This window comes from Tyto alba, unplaced genomic scaffold (genome assembly GCF_018691265.1).
Source record: "Tyto alba isolate M040663 unplaced genomic scaffold, T.alba_DEE_v4.0 Super-Scaffold_17, whole genome shotgun sequence".
Taxonomy (NCBI): domain Eukaryota; kingdom Metazoa; phylum Chordata; class Aves; order Strigiformes; family Tytonidae; genus Tyto; species Tyto alba.
Window position 1 is genome coordinate 6,031,782 of NW_024881279.1, and position 23,295 is coordinate 6,055,076.

Below are 23,295 nucleotides of genomic sequence, written 5' to 3' on the forward strand. Positions count from 1 at the left end.
TAGGAAAAAACAATACAAAATATTCTAATTGCTGTGTCTAGGATAGCACTGCAAACAACAGACATGCCAGGAAAAAGAACTTCATATTGACAATTTGAGATAACTCCCTATCGAGCATTCACTGCTTGGTGTTCATAGCTAGCAACAAAGTTTTCAGGTGGGATGGTAAGAGACATTCACTCTAAATATCATAGGTGAACATCACTGTGAACACTAGTAGCTCTGATGCTGCGAGGTGTGATGAGATGTATTTGATGCTTAATGTCTCGTCAGTAAAAAACACTGTATGCAAAAAAATCTCAGCAGTCCATCCTCTGAAAGACAGGTACAAAATAGTGTAATAGCATGCCATAATTTTGTCCTTAAAATCAGAACATTGTACTTTAACTTTGCTATTTTCTATGTTTTTCTCTCTGACACTGTATTCTGTAACAGTCCATACCAGATCACTCTCAAGAACTATAATACGAAACCACCTGGGTCTTAAATTTCATTATTTCTTAAAGCTTTCTAGAATGTATTATTTTCAGGACAAATGTCAAAAATTACATTTTGCACAGCTTCTTTTCATTTGGTAGAACCAGTTATCAGCTGTTTGATTTGTGGAGGATAACAACACACAATATAAAGCGCAGGTCGGTTAGCTTCTGTTTGCCTTTTGACAGTTGTTCATTTTTCCTGTTTGTAATGTTCAGTGAAGCTCATATAACTCCTGCTTGAGAACACATATGAGGTGAGGATATTACAGCTGTAAAATCTCAAGTAGCTGGTAGACTTTTTCCACTGCTTAAGGCATTTTTAGGATCCTGGATCTTTGACTAGCTTTGTTTCATTATTCAACACCATGCCTCTTTAATTCCAGAATGTCAGTGTCCTAGAATTTTATTCAAGATGGTATTCTATCATTTAGAAAGGAATGATCATCTACGTGATAACTACAATACAAATGAATTTCAGTCATGTAGATCCATTGCACAGACCTCTCTTTTGGATCCTGTGGTCAAAGTTAAGTGGCATTCAAGTAGAGTGTGAGACTTGCTTTGCCCTTCAGAATGTGAAGTGGCTATCTGGATATATAATTGCTGTGATTTTACATTCAGAAAAGGTATTACTGCAAGCAAATTGCTTAGGCAAATTATTGAGCAGGCAGATAGCTTTTTTAATAAAAAAAATAAAAAAATAAAAAAAAAAGAAAAGAGCTTGTTGCGAGATAGTCACAGTGTGGTACACAGAAGGAAACAACAAATTGCAGTGTACTTGGCCTTCTCCAAGCACTGGGATTTAACTGGTGGATAATGGTTAAAGAATATTAGATAATATCAGTGTTGCATAATTGCAGGAGATGCCCAATTGTTTAGTTAGTTGCTAAGTTTTAAATAACTGCTTAAAAAAAAAAAAAAAGTCAAGTCATTTTATAGGAAAACATTTTTATGCCTCTGGAAATAAAATAGTTTGAAATTATACTTGTGAATCATACCATAAATGAGAAGAGAGTGAATCAGTTAAGAAGGAAAGGAATGAACAAATGAATAAAGGGATAACTATATAAATGACAGGCTAGTGGAGGAGACAAAACCACAATTCTTTCTTTATTCACTTTCAATTTGAGCTTTGGTAGTCATTTATTTTACAAACAGGAGTGATAAAAGGGAGCAGCTTTGCTGAACAGAGATTTGAGTCTTCAAAATTACTAAGGTGTTTAGGAAGAAGATACCCATTGGAAGTCTCTGAATGTACTTATGAAAATTTCACTTTACATCTGTTTCTATATTTCATTGACAACATTTTCCTTGTATTGTCTGTAGGTAGCTCACAGAAATATCACTGGGGTCTTGTACATGTTAGAGTTGAAGAGTGTAGATTCTTTGTCTTTATGGAAATGGAACTTCAGTGTCAAAGGAAAGAGAAAGATGATGTTTTTGTCAAGGCATATATCCACAGAGATTTTCACATGCATTTGAGGTATTTAGGATTACAAATCCTACTGACTTCAAATGGAACTTATGCTCCTACCCCTTGCAGTAGCCTTGGGACCCTCTGTTTTCCCAAGAGGAAAAACAAAAAAGTAAATTCTGGCAAAATATTGCAAAAAGATTTTGAACTGACATGCTTTAAAATGGTCTTGTTCATTGTGTTACTGAGATGTTTGACTCTGGGCAAAAATACAAATCATTTTAGAGAATCTAAAATCACACATGGTTACCTTCAAGCAACACAAACAGTTGTACAACTGTTAAAGATACCTGTCACTTTACAAAGGAAAGGATCATTTCTCTTTCAGTGTAAAATTTCTCCAAGACTATGGATAGTCTGTCATCAGAAAGCAGAATGCAGACTAGGTGAAGAAGTCTGAGCATGATACTCTGCCTCACACAGAGATCCGTGCACTACTTTTGTCTCATTTAAATCTTACAAATGGGTTTTATTTGGCCAGTAGGTCATTCTTTTTGACAGAGGTCATTACACTTGGCAGTGGTAAAATTCACATTGACTAGAATGTTAAAATAGGCATTCATACTTTTCTATAGAGATATCTTACACACAAAAAAAAAAAAAAATTACCTTAGAAAACTGTTGCTTAGTTTAGTTACATGTACATGGACCATGTGAGTCTTTAACCGCTGACCCCTCTGTTGTCACCCAGAAAATGAAAAGAAGAGAAATCACATCATGTTGCTGATTTGGGCCTTACAAATTAGAATTTGACAAGACTAATCCTCAGTTTATATATACTTATAGGTATATATATCTGTGTAAATGTGTATATACTATATATACGTGTATATAGAGAGAATACCATATAAATAAGAAGTGTTAAGACAAAGGAAGGAAGGAAGGAATGCTTGCTTTCTCTTTTCCAGGTGTTTTCCACCATAGGTTTAACTTCTGTCATTTTCCATGCAGAGAAAAAAGAATAGTTGGAATTTGTTCTAGACTTTTATGCAGTACAAGCTGCAGGAAAATTGTTTAATCCCTTTAATCTTTACTTCTCTACCATTCTTGACCTGACATTTTTTTCCACATTGTTCCTTTTGGCTTTAGGGTGATTAAATGTCCCCTATGCTCTTGTATTATTTTGGAGATAGAAAAAATTTTATTTTCTATCCTTTGGGGCCCTTGCATCCAGAGAGCCTATGCAGATCCTGCAGTAAGGAGCCCTAGCTTAAACTTGCGAACACAGTAGCAGCTCTGTGTTCTCACCACACAGTTGTTATTTTGAGAGATATCCCAAAGGCAAATTTTAACCTCACAACACCAAGGTTCTTCCTACAGTGATTGAAGAGAAAAAAAATCCTCCAGTGGGTGAATGAAAGCAGACAACTGCCTTTCTCTCTGGGTTATATGGGAAATCTGAGTCTAGTATCACTAAGCTAAGGCTAACTTGTGTGAATACCCACTCTTTGGGACAGATTTACAAGTTTTTATTGTTTAAAATTGATTTCTCGATTCTAAATCTAAAATCATGTTTGAATATTCTAATTGTGAAGTCTTTATATGGAAGGCAGACTGTAGAATCACGATGAAGGAGCTGGGAGGGCAGGATTTTGAAGTAACTGAAGGTGGCTAGTACCTGCCAGAAGTGAGCTCACAAAGGCAGCTGGAGGATATAGTACATTTAACATTTAAAAACCAACAGTAGTCAGAGGTTTTAAAAATCAGTAGAACTATGCTTCTAGGCTTGTACTTCATTTGCATCTTTTAAAAAAGAGTCTGCTGGGTCCAACCAACTCTATATTCTTTTCTAGAAAAAAGCCAGCTTTATTCAGCAGGTTTAATTATTTAATTATGCATTTAAAAACAATAGCGGTGTAATCAAGCTGCCTGCTTTCTGCCTGCAACGCAGAGAGAAACATCTACAGGACTTTCACTGAAACAACCCCTAGAGTCACACAAGGTATCTTTGCATAACATGCCTTTTCAAGGGAAGTCAGCTTGGATGGTTCAGGTGCATCTCAGAGGGTACTTGAGTGATTGGAATTTAATTTTAGCCTAGCCACCAGCCCAGCTTTTTATTCATCTTGAAGCCAGGAGAAACCAATACAAAGGTGAGTATCTTACCAACTGAGCCAAGCTGACAAGGCATTTGGACTGCAGAAGGCAGGAGAGCGTATAGCCTGAAAATGATTGCTAATCATTAATATTGAACTCAATTCTGTCAGAGTTGCAGAAGCTAGAAAGCAGAAGAGTGGAAGAGACACGTTAGTCTGGATTTTAAAATATGAATCAAAGTGTTGTTTGGTTTGGTTTTTTTTCTGACAAGGTCATTTGAAAGTTCTTAAGGAACTTGACAGCTAACAACATATTTTCCTACTGTTCTCCATCTACACTGGAGAAAGAAAAGAGGGAATCAGGGAGAAAGTTTAGTATAACATTCTCAAGTCAGAGATTTTGATATGGCAATTAAATGCATCCGATATTATGCATCTATTCAGACTTGCGAGAAAATTAACTCATTAAGATTTTATGTATTATTATAAGTGAATACTGTTAAATAAAAAAAGTTATTGAAAATTTCTTCTAAAAGATACCTCCCAATAGCTATAGTAAAACCTACAGATAATACATATTGTTATTTTTTTTCTATGAGATGCACAAATAAGAGTACATTTTGTTAGGTTTAAAGTTGCTGGAAACAGTTTGGAATGGTGTTCAATTTGCTTGCCATATGGCTTTTTTTAAAGCATCATTACCCAGAACATAGGAACTGTGTAAGTAATAGAATGCACTTTGTATTGCAGATAAATAAGCTCTGAATCCAAAAATGTTTAGACCATTGAGTGGCCATTATTATTAACAAGGACACAGTAAGAGGGGGAAAAAACTTGATGCTGTTGTAGTGCTGAGCTTTTTCTCAAATCTATGCCTAAAACCATCCACTGAAGTGTGGAATTGTCTGTTCAAGCAGGTGCAAGTCTCACCCTTTCCATTTTGATTGTGACACTGTCAGATGATTGCAGTGTACTGAACTGACTCAAGTCTCCTACTTCAACCCTTCTTCCTGCACTGAGGCAAAGGGACTTGCTAGAAACATGCTACAGTTTTATCCATTGTTGGTGATAGCAACCCTGAGTGTTCCAAGCTTCTCAGGGAAAGAAGCTCCTGATTAGAAATAGTCTGAACTTTCTCCCTTGTCTTTCAGCCTTTGTCTTTATTTTCACTGTCTTTATTCCCAATCCTCTTCTCCAGTAACTGAGAACAGGGATAGTACTTCTCAGGGCTTTCATTATCTGTGCTGGGGGGGTGGAAAATAAAAAAAAAAAAAAAAATCCAAATTCCAAAATCCCTCTTCCATTGTACTGTGTGAAAATCTTCATCTGCCTGAATCACACCTATCAATGACTGACTCTAATGTCAGACACACTTGTGTAGACTTGACTATCATTATTAATTGCAGACATGAACTCGTATCATTTCAAAGAACTCCCCTTGAGCACTAATGAAAGTCTGAACTGGCAAAATACCCTCACTTTTGAAGAGGAAACACTGCTTTTGAGTGGATTGCAGCCTCCAGCACAGCATAGCCTGTGACTTTCACAGTCTGGCAGCCCCCTGGAAGTGAATTTGTTAAATTTAGAGCTTTATATCTACAGATGGATGTATTGGTATTCATTCTTTGAATCGTACCTATTCTGCATTGAATAGTACCTATGTCTTTCTACTGTCTGACTGGCAAATGCAGACTCCAGAAATGGCCTCCTGCAGCTGTGCAGAATAAAGTTTGTCTAAAATTCATAAGCCTTCCAAAATAAAAAGGATGATAATGGGAAGCCTGTGATGCGAGATGAAAATCATAGAACCTGCAATTATTTTTGAACATGTAATTTTCTGTTAGCCCAGTTAAGATGTTCTTTCAGAAGAGCCTGAATAAATTCCTTTCAGAGAGTTGTTTAGTACTGTACACATCTCTAGCCACAAATATATGTTAGTTTTATAATAAATGTTTTCTATTACTGTGCCTCAGATGGCAGATTTCAATTGAATAACTTATTTTGCAATTTATTTTTTGACTGTGGTTGAATTAGTTTTAGAGCCTTATTCATAGGACAACTGCACATGAATTATGTTTGTAAATCTTCAGTAAATCAGTACAATTTTAAAACATGCTAACTGAATCAACAGAAAACAATAGCTAAGATGCAGCACATGAAGTATACTATCTTCTATCAAATGCATTTCAAGCAAATATGGCTGCTTCTATTCTGCAAGCAGATGCACGTGGTTCTCTTCATGTACTGGAAGCATGATATTAAATTTCTTATAAGCTTGTAAGCAACCAATTTTGTCATTAAATATGGCATCAAAAGTGACAGAGATGGGGTCCCTGTCTGTGATTGTATTATGGCTGATGTGCTTTGAACTAAGAAAATGATCGATAAGTTGCTTGTCTAGAATTTTATTAGTACTTGGGGATCACTTGTTAGTTTTGTCAATAATGGTGCTGGCTTTCTTTTAATATCTCTTACTTCATTGACTCTGAAGCAGACATGATTTTTAAAGGGAAATTCATGCCTCCCCATGCTCATCCAGCTCCCATTGAAGTAAATACATTTTTGGGAATATCACAGGGCCCAGCCCTGCTCTCATTGGCATCTCTTAGTGAGCAGGGGTCTCCCCTTCCCTTTGCTTCAGTTTGGTATATTTTGGAAACCTACCTAAACTTTCAAAAATTAAGTGTGTTTGGAAAATACATACCTGCAAAGCTTCTTTCCTCATTGCTGTAAAAGACACCCCACTGTATTATTCAAAATAGCTGCCTCAGTTTGTATGCTGATTTAACAAGACCAAACCAACTAGGGGCAAAGTCTCCAGCTTTGAAACATTACTTAACTTCAATATTGGATGGCATAGCATTAGATTTACACTGCATGTCAAAGTGAGTTTTAAATCACTAGCCAGTCAGAAGAGTAATTTGCACAGTATTTAAACATGTTTATATGCTTGTGAGTTAATAGTTAATTACTAACTGTCATTTGATTCTAATTATAAAACAGGAACTCCTGTGGAGAATGAAAGCAGAAGGCATAGTGACTATGGCCATAAAAAGGTATAATGCAGAATTTTTAGGAAGATAAGAACATAAAAGACAAATTATTTCAAAATCAGATTTCAGTAAAATGGGAATTGGCATAGCAGAATTTAGAGGAAGAAAAATTAGGATAATAGGCATTTCCTCAATGTAGTGGGCAAAGAAAAGCCAAGAGCTTGGTTAGTGATAAGGCTCTTAGTGACAGCAACAAGAAATTACATAAAGAAAGGGCAACTAGGTTGAACTCTTAAGGAAGTGTAAACGGTAGCCCCGAACTCAGAAAGCCAAGTATAAAAAGAAGTGTTTGGACAAGGATTTAAAATCAACAGTTTTTTACAAGTGTATTAGAAGGAAAAGAAAAATCAAGAAAAATTATGGTTCACTGATCAGTGGAGAGATACGCTTACATAAAGACATTGCTGAGAAGGCCAAAGTGTACCTACATGTCTTTGCTTTGGCTTTCATTTAAAAAGTCAGCTATGACCAGGTCGCTATTGTAGTTAGTAGCTTAAGCTTCAGTATAAGATTCTGGATTATGAAAAGAATGGGCTTGTGTAAATTGTGTGTTTGTAAATCAGCTGGAATTAATCTAAGATTTAAGTGATTTGCCTGAAATTTTTTTAAAGATACTAAAAGTTATAAAATTCACAGTTGTCTTACAAAATTTAAGAAATGGTATAAAACCAAATGATAAAGTTCAATCTGGGCAGATGTAAATTTCTTTACTTAGGTAAGAATAATCGTCTACACAAAACAGGGTGAAAGACAATCAGATAGTAATAAATTCAGAGAAAAAGTGTAGGAGATTACAATGGATTACAAATAAAACATAAGTCAACAATGTCATTCTGTTGCAAGAAATGCAAATGTTGTACTGGCATGTGTAACTATGAGCAATCCTTCAGCTCTAGTCAGCACCAGTAAGAACTTGGCTGAAATATTTTGTCCAGATTTGAGTACCAGGCTTCTAGAATAGTATGAACCAACTGGAAAAGTACCCAGAGATAAGTAAGGGGGATGATCAGAGTTGTAGAAAATATACTCTGCGAAGGAAAATTGAAGGAGAGAAAACAAACAAAACAAAATAACAGCAAAAACCCAAAACAACCCACAAATCCTATTTTCTAACACATAAAATTAACTGTAAAGTGGAGGAATTGTTCTCTGTCCATTATGAATACAAGGAGCAATATGTTTACAGTGCAGCAAAGATTAATTTAGCTGTTTAGATTAAATTTCGCTTTGTAATGACAGCAATACTTAAACATTGGGAGAGATGTTTTAAGAGGATGTAGGGTCTCCATCTTTGTAAGTGTTCTGAAACATGTTAAATAAATGTCTTGTAGATAATGACACATTGATAGCTGATCTAGCTATGGAGAAGGGGAATGGAATCTGCATCCTTCCCAGAACTGCCATTCTAACACTGTGATTCTGTGATTGTATTTTGATTAATGGAAACCAGCTAATTTCATTAAAAGCACAGAAGTGATGAAGAAGTTATATCTTAAAATATATTTCCAGTCAAAGCACAGAAGGGAAAATAAATGAATCAGTATCCTTGACAGATATTTTGGCACCACCTAAAAAAATGCAAGTTCTTATTGAATGGGAGTAATGTGCATAAAGTTCAAGATAGACACTAACCATGGCTGTCATGGGCTTGTAAACTTCCCTGAATGTAAACAGGGACTAGCAAAAGACAGCCCATTTTCTCTGACTGCTTCTCCTTATCTCACCTACTTTCTAATACAGAGTCAGGAGGACTTCCTATGGATGATTCTGTACTTGGATAGTAGTGGTTTTTTTTGTCCAGGCAGCAATAAAGGTCATGATCTGACCCTGAGGTTAAAGATTGGGATGAAAATCAGTTAACAATTCTCTTTCAATTCATTAGATAAAACATGACAATGCATGTGTATTTAGGAATTAAATCTCCTTCTGCTATAAACATAAGTGCCCAGGTCATCAAACCACTAATTGAATCACAGCTATATTTCTTCTTGTTCTTACTGCTTCAGGTTAAACCTATTTGCATAAAATAATATTATTTCTTCTCTAATCTGATTGCTTGCATTCTATCTTTTACAGTCCATGGTAATTTGGAAAGTTACTTTAAACTACAAAATGGTGCTAAGCAGTACACAGCAAGATGAATTAAAAAAAATGTTTTCATGTGTATTTTTGGGGTGTTCTGCACTAAAAAGTTCCCTAATCATGGTATGTTGAAAATGAGTATCAGTTTGGTAAGCGTTGTTTAGTCATGTAATCATGTTCTGTCTTTCCTCTCTGTTTACCCTGGCTGCCATGTATCAATTGACCTTGTGGTTGGTATCTGTCTGTGTCTTCAGTTACTGCCCAACAGCTTGTTTGAAAGGTCTTCTTGTCTTTACATAGAGACAGGAAAGCTATATCTGAAGATCAGAATTTGATTTCCACTGTCCTTGAAACCTCTGTTTGAGGATTTGATTTATTTAGGGGAGATTAGTAAGCAGCATTGTTGTCTTATATATGTGCATCCCTGCAGTGCCTCTTTAGCCATACGAGAGGGATGCATAGAGATGAAGGGCTGCCCCAAAATCTGGAACTATCATGTTCACTTTAAACAGAAGTCAAGACAGTAGAATCAAATCTGTTAATATACATAGGTTCTGTTCCTGGGATAGCTTTAATTTATAAGCTAAGCAATTGAATCACTTAGTCCCTCACTTGCCATCTTGTCCTTAACAGCAGACAAACAGAACTCTGAGCATTGGATGTACAGATAAGCAATCCTAGGGATCATTGCACATTACAGCAATCTTTAATGCAATGTAAGTAAGCATTATTGTATTTATTTTAATGTGATACATCAGTATGTTCATGGAATTTGTCCTTTCTTTTAATTGCTGAAGGTTTAAAAAGAATCGGAAAATGCCACGTAGTAGTCTCTAAGAGCAAATATATCTTTGCTGGGAAGGCTCCAACATCTAAGCCTGTTTCTCTGTTCAGTGGGGACCTTTGTAATGACCTTTCATATTTAAAACCAACCAATGAAAAACTTCTGACGCAGGCTGCAGAAGTCTGCAAAACTGAGAAAAGGAAGACCCCCTGCTTTTCATAGTGTTAAATACAGACATCTCAGAAAAATTGTGTCTGCTTCTCTCTCAGTAGACCATAAAGCTACCTAAGGAATCAGTGTTATCTGAAAAATAGCCATGATTTGTTAATTCTGTTCTGAACTCTAGCACTAAAGGTTTCTACGATTATCGTAAATTTACTCTAACCCATAGAACCTATTTATCCTCAAAATCCAGATTATATTCAGCTATCTCAAAAGAGAGCATGGTGCAGTAATTGTGTACTACTTCTGTAAGCAACATTTCCATCTTTGATTTTATCTGTCATCACCACCTTGCATCCTTGACATTAATGGCAGAACTGCAAAATGTCTATTCTTCTCTAGATGACGGTACATTTGTTTCTCTGACTCCCTCCTGTTTTTAATATGGTTTGCCTGACATACAAGTGTGTCATGGTTTAGCCTCAGCCAGCAACTAAGTACCATGCAGCTGCTTGCTTGCTAACCCTTCTCCTTCCCAGTGGGATAGAGGAGAGTCAGAGAAGAAAAAGTATAACTCATTGGTTGAGATAAGAACTGTTTAATAACTAAAATATTATTATTATTATTATTAATAATAATAATAATAATAATAATAATAATAATAATAATAATAATAATAATAATAATAATAATAATAATAATAATAATAATAATTTTAAAAGAGTGAAATAAAACCCAGGAAAGAAGTGATGCACAGTGCAGTTGCTCACGACCTGCTAACCGATGCCTGAGAGTTGATTTCCACCCTCAGCCAACTCCCCTCAGTTTCTATACTGAGCAGGACATCCCATTGTATGGAATATACATATGGAATATCCCTTTGGCTAGTTAGGGTCAGCTCTCCTGGCCATGCTCCCTCCCAGCTTTTTGTGCATCTCCTAGCTGGCAGAGCACAGGGAACTGAAAAGTCCTTGACTTAGGATAAACACTACTTAGCAACAAATAAAACATTAGTGTGTTATCAGCATTATTCTCAAGCTAAATTCAAAACACAGCACCCTACCAGCTACTGGGAAGAAAATTAACTATCCCAGATGAAACTAGGACAAAAAGGTACAAGGGTCATGTGACAATTGTCTGCAGTCTGCCCTTAGAAAGGCATTGTATTCTTATCTAGCTTTTAAAGTAGCAGTGTTTTTTTTAAAAGTAAGATTCTCAGGACCTCTTCACAGTGGAGAATAACCACAGTGAATATCCAGCAGATAGCTATTTCTACAACCAAAAGCCAAATGCTTTTATTCATCCTCCAGGTTGTCTCTGTTAACGGTCTTCCACAATTGCTTATTTCAGGAAGCTCAAGTTACTTTATTAGCCCTGAGTGTTTAAAAACCTGTGCTTAATTATGTGAGGGTTTTCTTAAATCTTGGGAGATTCTCAGGTTGCTGATATAAAAATGCAAGGTTAAAAAAGTGCAGCAATACTGAAACTGTCTGGTCCTTCTGCATGCACTGTCCACCAAGGAGAAGACTGCTTCTTCTAACCCTTCAGACTGCACATTGTCATGAGTGTCAGCTAATTTTTTTTTTTTTTTTTTTTTTTTTTTTTACTAATATGGTAAGGAAGCATACTATCTGTCTGAATGTCCACTTGGGCTGACAACTTTTACACAGGTCAAACCATTTGAAGTATCCAAGTAAAACTATGAAAAGCACAAGTCTATTTGAAAAATACCAGCAGGACCTTAACATGGATGACACATCCCAGTATCAGAAGCATAAATATATTGGCCTTGATAATTTAGAGCATAAAGATCATGAGTTATTACTTTTCATCTTTAGATACTTCATCAATAGAACTCCTAAATATGCCATTGCTATGTCTTGGGTATAGGCTGTACTTCATTGTTCTCACTCCTAATTGCCTAACTTTGTTCCCAGCTTCATCATTATTCTATTGCAAGAAATGTGACTTAATATTTCAGCAAACACTTTTTTTTTTTATGTTTTTCTTTCTGAGCTGCCTTTTCATAAAATGGCACTTCTAGTGTATTTTTCTACACAGGACTGTGCCAATAACATTTTCCCAATGCCTATAAATAAATTAAGTATACTGTAGTTTGAAAGAGAAATTGCTATCAGCTGGTGTTCCACTACCTACAAAACATTTTATCTTCTTTCAGTTTCTATTACTTTGCTCTCCCTTGACTTCATATAGGAAGTTGTATTCCCTGTTAGTGTCATGTGGTGCATTTGTGTGTAGCATGCTTGATGTATGGAACTATTGCAAACACCTAATACAGACAGCTATGCTTTTGAAATTGCATTGAAGATGAACTTTTTGACAGATGGAGCTGTTGATATGATTTGGAAGTAGGCCTGTTTGTATCAGTCAGTCAGGTACTTCATTCTTCAAAATGGAAAAAAATAAAGGTTTGAGATGAAAGAGGAGAGAGAGGCCACCCATCTAGTGTGAGCAGAGAGCTTGAGCCCAAAAGGAGCATAGCACTTGAGAGCTATATATGTTGTTTTTATAACAATACAACAAATAAATTCCTTTTCACAGGCTGCAGTTTTAAACAGAACATCGTTGCTTAACTTCATCTCATCTGCACAGTTATCTAAAACCCAGATGCCTAGCCTGAGGTAGTTGTCCATTTTGTTTTTGTAGCAGACACTGAAATAAGTGTTTCAGATTAGGAAGTCACTTTGAGGTCTAGCTAAGACTAATTAACTTTCAGAAAGCTAAGATTAGATCAAATCAGACATTGCACAGATCCTGTTCCGGAATGCAAGATGCATATGAGGACCTCTTCTAGACACTGTGATCTCAACTTCCCCAGGGAATAAGAGGTCAAAAGCACAATAGTTGTTAAATTTGAGGATCCTGTCCAGGTTTTGAAGCTCAAATTGAGTGTATTTTATGCTTGAAACTACTTCTGTGTTTTGTGGAAGAGATGCTGCCATCCAGGAGAGGAGTTGTGCAGGTGGTTGCTGTAGTTCGTTATGTGACGTCCCTGGTTTGCAGGAGGGATGCTCTGGTCTGGACGAATTGGGTGGATTAGCATAGCGGTACTGACCGTGCTGTGCATAGTCTTGGCGCGGGGTCCTCAGTTCTTTTTCAGTTTCCTGCATTCCCCTTTCTTCTGGCTTCCCTCCAGAGTATCTTCCCTCTAAGTCTCCCCAAAAATTCTTTGGTTCTCCTAGTCATGGGATGGGATAGACAATACCTCCTTAGCAACTGGTCCATTTTCTGATTTGCTGTTGCCATTGTTGGTGCCCACAATGTGCTCATTCAGGACACTTCTGAACATATTTACACTTCTTCATGTTCACTGGATTGTTTGTGTGGTTTCTCTGTGCAGAAAAACCTATTCAAGGTTCATTCTGTTGTTTGGGACAAGAGATGGGTCATACATTGTCTACTTCTGCTAAAGCAAAGGTAAAGTTCACAGGCTTACACTAAAAGCTAGGATAATTAGACAGAATTCATATTAGTTTATACACCAACATATGTTGTTTGAAAATTGCTTTATTTGTGTTTTCTGAAACATTAAATAACAGATTCTGCCAAGCTTTCAAATGAAGAGAACTGAGTGGACATGTACGACATTAAAGAACCATGGCAGCTGTCCCCAACCAGTGGGATTCTCCTGGAACATACCCTCTAAGCATTTGTATCATCTTTGTGAAGGCCAGAGTATTTGAAGATTACCCAGCCACGAATATGGCAAAGCACCAGACAGTCAGTGGGGAAAAAACTGTGTTGGGGTGAAGGCTGCAGGAGCCGGAAGTTTATAGCATCACTTTTACTGTTTTCCTTTGAGTTGGGAAGAGATGAGGAAGAAAGAGAGAGCTGAGAGAAGTGAAAATGAAGTATGCAGTAGATGATGTTTAACACTTTGAAAAAGAATCAGATAGTTTAATAATGGATTTTCTGTGTGGCAGTCCTTTGACATAGCTGACTTTTACCTGTCCATTAGTATGCTGTCTGTTTTGTCAATCTAGCAAAGAGGAAAAAGTCTTTTGCTTGCTTTTCTGAAAGAACTGGAATTCTATGATCTCTATGCAGCTTTTAAATTAAAAATCATTATTTTGAACTAAAATATTGAATCCAGACTCTCCAGACCTTAAGATATGAAGTTTTTATCCACTTCTAGTTAGTATTCAGTGAAAGAAGGGATGGGGTTTCAGGAGGTTACTGGAGCAAGGTAGTACAAGATGGAAATACTGCTCTCTGGGTGGTGGAGAGGCCAAGAAGGGAAGATTTAAAGGTATGTCTGGAGCAAAGGTTTTTCTTATGAGAACATTTTTATTAATATTTGGGATGTCTACATTAAATTCTATTTTGGGATCTCCCTCAATCTGTTTGTCCAGTACATTGGCACAATAAGATGTTTTAAAAGAAAATTATTGAAAATTAAAATGTAAAATATTCACAAGCATGCTTTTTTTAAGGCACTGAATAATTCTAAGAGGCCGTTCTTATATGTAGGCAATTTCCTCAATGATAAGAACTCTTAGTTTGAGAAATTAATTTTCAGCATACTGACTAAATAAAAAGTTCATTAAAATCTTTGTGTCGTCAGTAGTAGTAGGGAGCTAATAACAATGTTTTGTCTTTGATTTCAATTATGGTAGATGTAAATTAACTAGTATTTTAATAAAAATTAGTAGTAGCATTTATTTTCCATTGAGTGGTGTGAATTTACGTGACAAGTCTGAAACATAAAGAGCCTAGGGTGTGGATATGTGTGGTGAATGGATTTTATTTTAATGAATTATAATATAATTGCCCTGTCTTGGCAATTAAAGTTTGGCATTAAATCTTAATTCATTAATTCTTTTGCATCCTTCTTTTCTTTGGGGAGAGCAGAGGAACTACTAAAAATTCCTTTAAGCTTATAAAGCTGGGAGATGTGTATGACAAATAGATTTAAAATGGATTACTAAGAGGTAGAACACAAACGCTGAATTACATCAGTGTCAAATTCTGTGCTCAGTTATGTGCAGGCTCTTTGGTGAAGTTAGTGATTTAAATTTAGCTTAGACTTGCATTACTTGGATGGAAAATGCATGCTTATTGGATATTGCTCTTTTTCAGTCTTTCTGATATAAACCTGGCTACTGGGCATTTCTATTGCATGCATTTTTCTATCCATGTAGACATCATATTTTATGAGACTAGTTGGGCAAATTTGGGCCAAATTAACCTCTCCTTTTTAAACTAGGTGAATTGCTTACTCTGGCTTGTGGGTTTACCCCATTTCTTCTCTGGCAGATAAAAGTACAAAGGTAAGAAAGCAGTGTTGATAATGTTGGTAGAAATATCGAAAACCTTTGAGGGATTAAGAAGCCACCTTCTCATCTCTTGATCTCCCTTCACACAGTAGTCACAACAGTGCCTCGGATCTCTTCATCGATTCTGCTGGAGATGTACTTCTGAGATGTGACCAGTACCCTTGTGGCCTTGTCTCTCTCATATGTATGTGGTCATACTTATTTTAGGAGAATTGGACTGAGCTGGGGTTAATAAGATGGTGTTTGAGGTATCTGGCCTCATTCTTCAGATGCTTATGAACTATAAGGCCATGGATTTGAAAGAAGTTTCAAAATGAGTAAAGCACATGAAGCAGAAAGATCATGCATATGTCCCATTTTGTAATTCTGTTTTTCAGTGTTGTTTTCTAAGGGATGACTTCATAGCAGAGACTTAAAAAATATCAGTAGTCCAAACATTAAAAATGAGCATGTGATGAGATCTCTGACTTCCAGTTTCCTAGCAAAGGTGCCATAAAGAAAGAATCTGCAAATCCAGAGGTAGTGATGAGCTCAGCATGATCCCAAAGTTTGACAGTCTTAGTTCTGTTCTTCTAAGTCCTGCCTGATGTTGTTATGTGCTGCGTCCTTCCACTGAAACAATTTCACACTTCATCTGCTAGAGATGAAAATGGTAGGGAACAAACTATAAATCCAGCAAAATCTTAGTTTAGTAGATACATCATCCTATCAGAATCTTTTCACATAAATAATTAGTTTATCACTTCTTCAATCCACTAAATTTGCAAAGCTTTAGAAATGACATGCAGTGATGTTATCTCAAGAGACTCTCAAGGAGTTAGCTAATACAACCCTTTCCCCAAGGCAGCATCATCTGCATCATTTCTGACACTTATTCACTGTGTTCTTAAAGAATTTCAGTGCAGGACACCACATTCTTCCAATCAATTTATTCTGGTATTCTCCTCTGGTACTCATAACCATTAGAAAATTGTAACCTGGACTTCCCTTTTTGCAATTCAGTCCTTTCAACTGAAAACCTTTTGTGTTGTGTGCCATTGGCATGACAAACAACTGGGTGCCACCGTAAATTTAGTAACCTTTTCTTTATATGAAAGCTTGTTGTTACATTTCCCTTCAGTGCTGTTATCTTAACCACAGATCTGTTAGTTCTTCCTCACTGATCATTTACTAGCCTTATTAACCTCTCTCAAGCTGATCAAAATGGGGCATTTCAAACTCATGCCAGCAGATGTCAAGAAGCCAAGTGTTCAGGAACTAGATCATCTTCTGTGTATGATGGTATGGCCTGTGAGTTTCTGCATATGTGTGGAACAATCCCTGTATATCTGGGCATAGAGGTGAATGTATTTGGTGCTGGTTTTGCAAACAGGTGGGATCAGAGGAGCAAGAATGATATGCAGTAGGATTTGAAACAGCACTTCTACATTCTGTTCTTTCCAGTTAAGCTTGAGAGTTTGAAAAAGATTCTTGTCATATCCTCCCAAGATATAAAAGTGGTAACACAGTTTCTATCCTGAAGAGTTGCTCATCTGTTTTCCAGGGATCACATCAGATACTTTATGGCTCCCAGTTCCTCACTGCTAGTGCATCTGGACACTGGAGGGTATGTGTGTGTTAAAATCTTCATTATGCAGTCCAGTAATAAAACCTGTACAGGCAACTGGGACTGTAACACATTTAGGATACTATCAGGGCAGATAAACTTCATCTATAACATGCCTCTTCCCCCCCTTTTTCACCCCATGTATTACTCAATGTGTATGGATCTGAAGAGATCTGTAATGTGTTCCATTTCCCTGGACTTGTTGACCTCTGGCATTATGGGATTGTCAGAATTGCCAGAATCAAGAGTTTGCCGAGATTCTTCACGCACCTCTCCAAAGGTCTGTGATGACAAACAAGCTCTTCCAACAGAAAGCATGGGCAGGTACTGTTCATCTGTCATTCCTCTTCGATATAGTTCCATCTTGTTTTGTGTGCTTTGAATGTGAAGAGAATTGAGATATGATTTCATGTGTGCACTCTGCGGTAAAGCTCCAGCCATGAAATCCAGGAAGGTTTTCCTAAACTGGACTAGTAATTACTCAGACACATATTGAATATCAGTCTAATGGAATGGACAGGCCAGTGGTATATTCTTACTGTTGTATATGACTATTCATGTTTTATTTAACAGCTTTTAGACATTTACATTCAGGTGCTTGGCCCAATACATGAACTTGAACAGCATAAGTTTGATCTTTCTTCAGTATAAACTTTTTTGCATGTAAAATGAAAGAAAACTTGAGTATTTCTTTCCTGCTTTTTGGATTTTTCCTAGGATTGTATCTTCCATAAATAACACAAGCCAGTGTTTGTATTCCTTTTACTCTTCACCAGAATCTCTGGTTTTCAGTTTGCAAAAAATGATGTTTCCACATTTTTTTCAAATAATTTCACCCTCATTGCTTTCATCTGGTTAAATAATCCTTTAATCCATGCTCAGAACCAATAGATCTTTTGGTTTTTAATGTTTTTACTAGTGGATGCCTATATTATGCTATGGTAGTGTGGATAAGGTATGAATGACCAGTTTATCAAATGACAGTTATTACTTGACCATTAATTCTGGCTACATAGATCATTAGAAGTACAGATTTTTATACCTAAGGCCAGTGATATTTTTTTAATGATGTGGATTTAGAAGATATTTATGCAAGCAGAAAATTGAATCAGCATTACCATCAGGGTATTAAATGATGGCATTTTATTGGAGAATAATTCCTTCAGAGTATAACAGTATATATAGATTGGGGGGGGGGGGGGGGGGGGGGGGGGGGGGGGGGAGGGGGGGTATGTAAAGCATGAGGATTAGCAGGAAGGGTTTAGAATCTTTAAATTACTTTCAAACTTTAAAGTTTTGTGCATGTCCAAAATCATTCCTTTTGCCTGCATGATATCACTCCTATATGATTTATGTGTGCTCAGCGTGCACACCTCTCCCTGAATCACTAGATGTTAGTGATGATTTAGCTTATGTGCTTTGATTTGTGAAGTTTGAGATAGTATGGTCTCCTGGATCAAATTAAAAAAGAAAAGGAAGGCAAAAATTCTTCGCTGTATGGAGGGTGACTTTTTTTGCATTACAAACAAGTGAATCATTGATATGCCAAAGAATAACTCTGTTATTTAAACGTGACTCTGAGCAGCAATACTGTGATTGAAATTTCTGTGCCAAGCCACTCTTGTCTGAAGAGTGCAATTCAGCTGCTGACTGGCAGAGGTGGTACACTTCAGTGGGAGTGCCACACTTTTCTGTACATTACCTCTCTTGCATAGAATTTCCTCTTAATGGTTTGCACAAAGGTACAATTGCACACCAATTAGACATTCTTGGTACTGACAGCTGTCTGTAAATTTGATGTCATAAAGTGAGCACAGTTACCGTTTTCCTGGCATAAAGGCATAAATGTACAACAGTGGATAGGAAAACCAATCAAGTTTGGTCAATGATTGTCTTGAGAGAGGCCTTCAACGTGCAAGGGGCAAGCAAATGGGTGCATGCATTGCTCTATACATTGTTCTACTCTGGATACAGCCAGAGGCTGCCAGAGAATGTCTTCAGTAACAGCAACCTGTGAGAAGTTGAATTGTAAGGGTGCTGACAAAAGAGTAGCAGAGCTACCAGATCTAGTTAATCTCTGTCTTCAGGTATGCCAAAACTGTTAATTTTGTGGAACAGGGTCACCAGTACATAACACAAATCCATAATGCATTGCAAACTCCTGTTTAGTTTATTTTTTATGACTACTTCTTTAACATTAATAACTCTCGTTGACTGTAGTCTATTTGCTTGTGTAGTAAATGATGTTTCCCATACATACAAATCACCTTAAACAAGTTAGGAGCAAGCTGGGACCATGATATAAAGTCTGAATTTTGTTTCTAGTTGGTTTGCTTCTGTGTTCCTCTTTTTTTAATTCTCTTGTATGCACAAACCTTTTTGTCTAATTCTGGGAATACTTGAAAGTTAGAAAAACTGATCTATAACTAAGGATCCTGCATATCAAAGAGAACTAAATATGTTTCATCCCTGGAATGTCCATACACTAGGAATCTGTCCCTTGTGATCATCATATTTCTGCCACATTTGTAGCACATCTGTTAGGGAAAGTACCATCACAGCCACCTTTTACTAAAATAGGTTTAGTTTATAAAAAAAAAAAAAAAAAAAAAAACAAAAACAAATTGGAAGGTGATGGATTGTGTAGTTTAAATTCCTTTATGCTAAGGAAACTGACTGCTAGAGCATCTTTAATTTCACAGAGGAAAATTATAAAAACAACTGCTAGAAGTAAACCCAGATTAATTCAAACTGGAAATTACACTTACATTTTTAAATATTGCAACTAAATTGTATGCCTTTGCTATAATACAAAATGGCCATGGAAAGTTAGAGAATATTTAAATCCACATTCCTGGACTTTCTTGTAGCTAATACATAAACCATGACCCTAGATGTTCTGATAGTTAATTCTAGCCTTCACATCTGTGAACAAATCTGTTTCTTAACTCCATGAAAAGTTAGATTGAGAATCGTGAGATAAAATTTTGTTTTCCAGCTCTAATGTCAGCTTCTTGTGAACCTGGGATGAGATCATATGAACTGAGGTTTAGTTCCTTGTGCATGTAACTGGAATAGTACAATTTTCTTTTTCCCCTGTTCCCCTGTTTAGTTTAAATGCATGTGTGTGTGTTACCTCCATGAATTGTGTGCTCTATAATTCTTTACTAGGGCTGCTCTCTTCATTTTGGCAGAACCACTCATGGGGAAAAATCAAACACTTGCAAAAATTTTTCCCATCCCTTCTCTTCCCATATAGTTCATCATCCTTCCAGGGTCCTGCCACCTTGAGTGTCCCAAGTATCAAATCAAAACTGAAGATTCAGTGTTTAATAATCAGTGCTCAATATTGAGATAATTATGAACTAACAGAAAGGAGGGAGCAGACTGACCAGTGGACAAAAGGCAGCAGGAACCTTTCCAGGTGGTTGTGAACGTCACTGATAAGCCAGTTAACATTTAACAGCCTTACTTGTCTCCTCAGCCACATACCCATCCTGTTCTTTACTGATCAGTACCCGTAAGATTTCACTGAGGATGAAAAGCTCCTGTTTGCCTCACATCCACTTAGTAGCTTCACTATTAATCATTGCTGAAAGTCCTTCAGCTCTTTTAGCTTCATGCCATTGAACTATCCCTTATGGCCAAGTGAATTTTTATACAACTTTCAAGTCTGATCATGCAAATTCTATCCAATGTTTCATTCAAATGAAAAACTATTACATTTCTGTATACCCTTCAGCTACTAATTTCTGTAAATTAATAAGAAAAAAAGTAATGAAATCTTTTTGGCACTGTTTGTTTTATGTAATCCTGTAGGATTTAAAGTTCACAGGCCCAATATGTTCTAGGGATGAAATATCAGCCCCCTTGTAGTCAATGGGAATTCTGTCATTTATTTTAGTGGAGGCAGAATTTCAACCCAGATGCTGCTTTCTTTTTGTGTCTATTTAGTTCAAAATTATCTAGACTGATGATGGAGTTTTTTAGGGGAGAAAAGAGGAGGTACTGTTGTTTCGGGTAAAGGATGCAATAAAGCATCCTGGAGGGAGCATGCACCAAATAAATCTACTGTTTTCACTAGACATGCAGCCACTATAGGGTATTTTCAGGTACCAGGTTCCACTTCAGAGGCCCCAAGGATGAACAGTGCCAGGCAGATCAGTTTTGCAAGCTGGTAAGGGTGCAGAAGGAATATCAGGAAAGGTGTAAATGAGGACGGGTTGATCAGATTTTGGGGAGAGTAATAGAAGGAGGGAGATGGGAGTGATCCACGGAAAGGAACTGGTGAGGAAGGGAGATTTAAAGAGAAAAGAAAACTTAGAGAAAAAGTTATTGGTGAAAAGGAGATAAAAGGAAGGAATTTTCTCCTGATATGAGATAGTTATAGTGGGAGGACTATGGAACAAAAAAGAATCAATTATTAATAGCAGTGGAGTGCATGGAAAATATTCTGTCGTTGGTGTTGAATGAATGATACTGGAAGTGCCTTCAGACACTGCCCATGTGTCCTTGTCAGGTGCCACTCTGTCTCCAGGTGCAAGGCAAAGATGTGGGAAGATCTGTTGCATAACAGTCTTATCCTACTGGAGTTTTCTGTAGTTTCTTCCTATTGCTTCCCCCACAAAACATAGTAATAATCTCCATTTTCTAAAAGCCTTTTCCTTAGGAAAGCCAGGTTAAAAAACCAAAAACAACAACAACAACAACAAAAACCAAACCAAAACAAACCAAAACAAAAAAAAACCACATTGATTACAATGGTTCTTCCTCTTGCACATTAGTTTTGTCTGTATTAATTTTCATCCTTCATCTGTTTGTTACATTTCTCCTCCTTTAGTTACAGTTTTTATCCTGAATTTAGCAGTTGTGTGATACTATATTGGTTTTATTCTGTACAGTTTTCTTATCACTGGAAATTCATGAAATCCAGATACTATTGAACTTTATGGTGAAGAGTAGTTAGTTTGTGTGAACTACTTCAGAGACAAAAAAACCCTGCTTAATCTCAGAATAAGACTTTCTTATGCACACTGATGTTTTGAATTGTGTCTGGATATTTACTTCATTTTTTCAGAATTTCTATTGCATCTTCTGATGCTTTATCTTCTGCCTTCTGTGAACTTTGCTGTTCTCTCTGCCTTTTATGCCTTTTCTTTCACTGTACTACTTTTCACTCTCTCCATCACAACTATTATTACCTATTTTCTCACTGCTTCAGTTTGGATCCCTTTCACTCATGGGGAAGTGCTGATACGCTCCCTATCAGCAGAGCTGATTGCTCCCATTAATGTTTTGTCAGTATCTTTTTGTAGGAGCGGGTTATGTGATCAGACAGATCAAATTAGGCCCCATGTTGTGGGCATAACAGTTGGTGTTTTATCTAACATTTAAAGTCATCAGAGAGAAAGGGAAAAATAAGACTAGGGAGCAGCATGATGCTTCCATGACTGTAGGGCAACTGGGAATCATGAATGAAAGGCTTGCTATCAAACATGGCATGTCTATATGGAGTCAGACAATACTAATACTATGAATACTAAATTAAAAAAAAAAAAAAAGTGCTAAAAGGTTGAGTTTTTACTCCTAGAAGTCAGAACTGCACATTCCAGGGCCAAGAAATAAGGTTGGTCCTCCAGGCGTTAAAAAAAAACAAAGTGCATTTGTTCAAATATGATCTCACACAGTTATGCTCAACTAGGTAACTAGAAAAGCAATTAAGGGCAAACCATCAACAAGGAGACCTGCCAGAATGAAAATGAAACTGAAGATTACCGTTGTTTACCTTCAGCTTCTGTGAACTGAAATTACTTTTTTTTTGCTTCTGTATTCAAACACAAAGACAAGAGCAGTTTAATCTATTTTATGTCTTTTCAGAACCTCCTGATGGGAATGATCATTTTTCCAATCTGCCTTATTTGCTCATAGAGAAATAGAAAAGTGTCCAAAAGAATATGTTATTTTAGTATGTTGCTTCAGTTGCAAAATATAGCATTTACGGTTTCTCTCAAAGTTTTCCTTCCTCTTCTATACTATAACTGTGACTCCAAACATCATGTAATATGAAGAATGTGTATCTTTATTAGGTTGTCACTAGATTTGACTGTGTGCCCTTTTCTGTATATGGATATATTGACATTGGCCATATTCTCATTAATTTGTCATATTAAGATGTGTTAGTGTTTTTAATGTATTCCTGGAATGGGATTACAACCAATTTCAACAAAACCAGGTAATTAGGGAAGTAAGATATGGATAGAAAGGTTTGAGTAGTTTTCGCATCTAGAGTCAGTCAAAAAAATTTATTACTAATATGACCATC

General features: G+C 36.6%; 1 protein-coding gene across 2 annotated transcripts in view; it reads left to right on the forward strand.

Annotated features, from left to right (window-relative positions):
• SPOCK1 (SPARC (osteonectin), cwcv and kazal like domains proteoglycan 1) overlaps window positions 1–23,295 on the forward strand; it is a 322,834-nt gene that overhangs the window by 110,113 nt on the left and 189,426 nt on the right. The window lies entirely within an intron of this gene.